At 48.6% G+C, this 4,936-nt stretch overlaps 1 non-coding gene across 1 annotated transcript; it reads left to right on the top strand.

Annotated features, from left to right (window-relative positions):
* The first annotated feature begins 4,567 nt into the window (after nt 1–4,567).
* On the top strand, nt 4,568–4,722 carry LOC126877295 (5.8S ribosomal RNA). The gene has a single exon (XR_007694905.1). It is a non-coding gene; the product is annotated as a 5.8S ribosomal RNA (ribosomal RNA).
* The last annotated feature ends 214 nt before the right edge of the window (nt 4,723–4,936 follow it).

Here is a 4,936-nt window from a genome sequence, read left to right on the forward strand (position 1 = left end):
TAGCTCCTCGCGGGCGGTCCAACTAATATCCCATCGCGGTGCTCTTCACTGAGTGTCGAGGTGGGCCGATACGTTTACTTTGAACAAATTAGAGTGCTTAAAGCAGGCTACCTTCGCCTGAATACTGTGTGCATGGAATAATGGAATAGGACCTCGGTTCTATTTTGTTGGTTTTCGGAGCCCCGAGGTAATGATTAATAGGGACAGATGGGGGCATTCGTATTGCGACGTTAGAGGTGAAATTCTTGGATCGTCGCAAGACGGACAGAAGCGAAAGCATTTGCCAAAAATGTTTTCATTAATCAAGAACGAAAGTTAGAGGTTCGAAGGCGATCAGATACCGCCCTAGTTCTAACCATAAACGATGCCAGCCAGCGATCCGCCGAAGTTCCTCCGATGACTCGGCGGGCAGCTTCCGGGAAACCAAAGCTTTTGGGTTCCGGGGGAAGTATGGTTGCAAAGCTGAAACTTAAAGGAATTGACGGAAGGGCACCACCAGGAGTGGAGCCTGCGGCTTAATTTGACTCAACACGGGAAACCTCACCAGGCCCGGACACCGGAAGGATTGACAGATTGATAGCTCTTTCTTGATTCGGTGGGTGGTGGTGCATGGCCGTTCTTAGTTGGTGGAGCGATTTGTCTGGTTAATTCCGATAACGAACGAGACTCTAGCCTGCTAAATAGACGTAACTTATGGTATCTCGAAGGCCCCCGGCTTCGGTCGGTGGGTTTTTACTACCAACGTACAAACAAATCTTCTTAGAGGAACAGGCGGCTTCTAGCCGCACGAGATTGAGCAATAACAGGTCTGTGATGCCCTTAGATGTTCTGGGCCGCACGCGCGCTACACTGAAGGAATCAGCGTGTTTTCCCTGGCCGAAAGGCCCGGGTAACCCGCTGAACCTCCTTCGTGCTAGGGATTGGGGCTTGCAATTATTCCCCATGAACGAGGAATTCCCAGTAAGCGCGAGTCATAAGCTCGCGTTGATTACGTCCCTGCCCTTTGTACACACCGCCCGTCGCTACTACCGATTGAATGATTTAGTGAGGTCTTCGGACTGGTGCGCGGCCAATGTGATAAGCATTGCCGATGTTACCGGGAAGATGACCAAACTTGATCATTTAGAGGAAGTAAAAGTCGTAACAAGGTTTCCGTAGGTGAACCTGCGGAAGGATCATTAACGATACGATACCAAAAGAATTTGACTTGAACACATATAAAAACTATGAAATATATATCACAATGGTCGGTAAGGAGCCGTACTCCTCCTGTATCGACGAAAGTATATACGACGTATTAACAAGCTATATACTTTAACAAACGAAAACGCCAGGGAGCTTGGCAACCTCCGTTGGCACGAATAGAAATATTCTTAAGGAGGAGACGACCCTCCAGCTACGGAATTATACGAAGAGAAGGTGGCACTCTCTCTCGATCATCGGGATGAAGAGATATATATATACAAGTATAAAAACGAAATGCGAATGAAACTTATTCGAGGCGCCTGCGTGAGGTCGTAAACAGAAAGACCCGCCGTCTCCGAATAAAACATATAACATATAATATATATATATATGAAATTCTAATAAAAGGGAACTCTAGCTTCGAAAGAGCCAACAAAAGTTAAGGCTCGATATCAAACGAAAAAATTACGATGGAAACCAGGTGTAAAGAGAAATGCAGTCGTGGCGCCTGCGAGAGGCCGTACACAGAAAGACCCGCCGTCACGATCTCGTATTTCGTATTTGCATCGTGGAAACCGTACAAACGAAATATAAAAGTCCATGCAAACTAATAAGAAAATCTCTAAAGTGCCTCGTGTCGGAGTGATCATGCTCGCCTATTCTCTTCTATGTTTCGTGGTCTGTGTTGCGTTTGTTCTCCTCCTAGCAACGGGACATATCGAAGACTCCTCTTTGGGATCGAACGAAGCGTCTAGAACGAGTCGACGAGAGCGAAAGAACTTGTAGCGAGTCGCGCAGAGCGAAAGGATACCGATATACATCTTCGAAGGTTCTCTTCGAAGATCCATGGATACCTTCTGCGTCGACTTCTCTCGTCTCTTTCATCGAAACTCTCGTCGTTCTCGAAACGTGCTTCCTACCCAAAGGGCGTGTGCTCTTCGTATGTCGTTTCGTTCGAAATAACGAAACCACGTGTAACATACTCGTGGATCGGGTAACCTAGAACGAAGACGCATCGCGTGGATGTTGGCCCGCTATGCGACGATGACCGATGATGATGATGATGATGATGATGATGATATGATGATGATGTCGATGTCGACGACGACGACGATGAAGACGATGTGTAGCAACGATTCGTAACTAGTCTAGCCGAAGTTCGTTCAGAGGGGAACGCCGCCGGCTTCGAAGCCTCGATGTCGTGAGTCGGACACCCGTGCCGTCGCTAGAGTTTTTCAAACTCTGCTTCTGGATATTGGGACGAAAGACCGCTCGAGGACGACGACAGCCGTGCGTGCGTATCCCATCGAATTTTTTTTACACCACCTGAACGAGACTAAAGTTTCGTCTAGTTGATCGTCTACCGTCGCATAATGTATATTATATACCGTTCAGAGGGGACCGGCTGTCTATCCTCGTTGTCGTGAGTCGGACACCCGTGCCGTCGCTAGAGTTTTTCAAACTCTGCTTCTGGATATCGGGACGAAAGACCGCGCGAGGACGACGGATGCGAGTCCCATCGAATTTTTGACTTACACACTACCTGAACGAGACTTAAAGTTTCATATTATATACCGTTCAGAGGGGACCGGCTGTCTATCCTCGTTGTCGTGAGTCGGACACCCGTGCCGTCGCTAGAGTTTTTCAAACTCTGCTTCTGGATATCGGGACGAAAGACCGCGCGAGGACGACGGATGCGAGTCCCATCGAATTTTTGACTTACACACTACCTGAACGAGACTTAAAGTTTCATATAATATACCGTTCAGAGGGGACCGGCTGTCTTTCCTCGTTGTCGTGAGTCGGACACCCGTGCCGTCGCTAGAGTTTTTCAAACTCTGCTTCTGGATATCGGGACGAAAGACCGCGCGAGGACGACGGATGCGAGTCCCATCGAATTTTTTATTTACACACTACCTGAACGAGACTTAAAGTTTCATCCAGTTTGTCGTCTATCATCGCATATATAATATACCGTTCAGAGGGGACCGGCTGTCTATCCTCGTTGTCGTGAGTCGGACACCCGTGCCGTCGCTAGAGTTTTTCAAACTCTGCTTCTGGATATCGGGACGAAAGACCGCGCGAGGACGACGGATGCGAGTCCCATCGAATTTTTGACTTACACACTACCTGAACGAGACTTAAAGTTTCATATAATATACCGTTCAGAGGGGACCGGCTGTCTTTCCTCGTTGTCGTGAGTCGGACACCCGTGCCGTCGCTAGAGTTTTTCAAACTCTGCTTCTGGATATCGGGACGAAAGACCGCGCGAGGACGACGGATGCGAGTCCCATCGAATTTTTGATTTACACACTACCTGAACGAGACTTAAAGTTTCATCCAGTTTGTCGTCTATCATCTCATATATAATATACCGTTCAGAGGGGACCGGCTGTCTATCCTCGTTGTCGTGAGTCGGACACCCGTGCCGTCGCTAGAGTTTTTCAAACTCTGCTTCTGGATGTTGGGACGAAAGACCGCGCGAGGACGATGGATGCGTGTCCCATCGAATTTTTGATTTACAAGACACACACTACCTGAACGAGACTAAAGTTTCATCGAGTTTATCATCGCATAACCCGTTCGGAGGGGACCGGCTGTCTATCCTCGTTGTCGTGAGTCGGACACCCGTGCCGTCGCTAGAGTTTTTCAAACTCTGCTTCTGGATATCGGGACGAAAGACCGCGCGAGGACGATGGCTGCGAGTCCCATCGAATTTTTGTTTTTTTTTTTTTTTTTAAAGAAAAAACACCACCCGAACGGAGATGTGTTCTATCTTTCGTCGATTTTTCATGCTTTCAGTCGGTCGCGTGGTCGCCATCCGTTCGGAGGGGATCGCCGGCTTCGAAACCTCGATGTCGTGAGTCGGACACCCGTGCCGTCGCTAGAGTTTTTCAAACTCTGCTTCTGGATATTGGGACGAAAGACCGCTCGAGGCGGACGGCCGCGCGAATCCCATCGAATCTTTACTATCACCCGAACGATGGAGAGATGCACGCGCGCTGTTTCTTGAATAATTGGACGAGAGAGTAGAATCAAACACATATATAACATGGGCTAGCCACCGTGCTTACTCGTTCGCGAGATCGTGTGCTGTACAGAGGATTCAGAATCGGGTGTATATATCCCCGTCGTTTCCTGACGAACGGAGCTTCGATCTCGATGGTTGTTATATATCATAATGTACTTTACGCCCGGCCGGCGAACGCGCGTATCTTCGCGCGTTCGTCGTTTTCTTTTTTTTTCGAACGTTTTTGTGTCGTCAATCCTATGGCGACTTCTGCGCGTTCGATTCCCGTTGGTCGAACGTGACGGAACTCGGCTTCGCTAGAACCGAGAAGAGTACATTTGAGTATTGAACTGTTGTAAATTTATAAAAGATTACCCTGAACGGTGGATCACTTGGCTCGTGGGTCGATGAAGAACGCAGCTAATTGCGCGTCAACGTGTGAACTGCAGGACACATGAACATCGACATTTCGAACGCACATTGCGGTCCACGGATACAATTCCTGGACCACGCCTGGCTGAGGGTTGCTCACGTAAACCTAAGACTGCTTGCGTTGCGTATCGTTACTCTCCGTATCTGTCTCTCTCTGTCCCTTCTTGCCTTAACAACCCGCCGTCGTTCTTCTTTATATAAGAGAACGTTTCAGAGTCGGACGAAGGTACAAGAACGAGGATACGAATAAGAGCGGACGGAGAGAACATACGCGACGTACGAGCGATTGTTGGACGCTCGTCGGCGTTC

Source organism: Bombus huntii, unplaced genomic scaffold, assembly GCF_024542735.1.
Source record: "Bombus huntii isolate Logan2020A unplaced genomic scaffold, iyBomHunt1.1 ctg00000143.1, whole genome shotgun sequence".
Classification (NCBI taxonomy): domain Eukaryota; kingdom Metazoa; phylum Arthropoda; class Insecta; order Hymenoptera; family Apidae; genus Bombus; species Bombus huntii.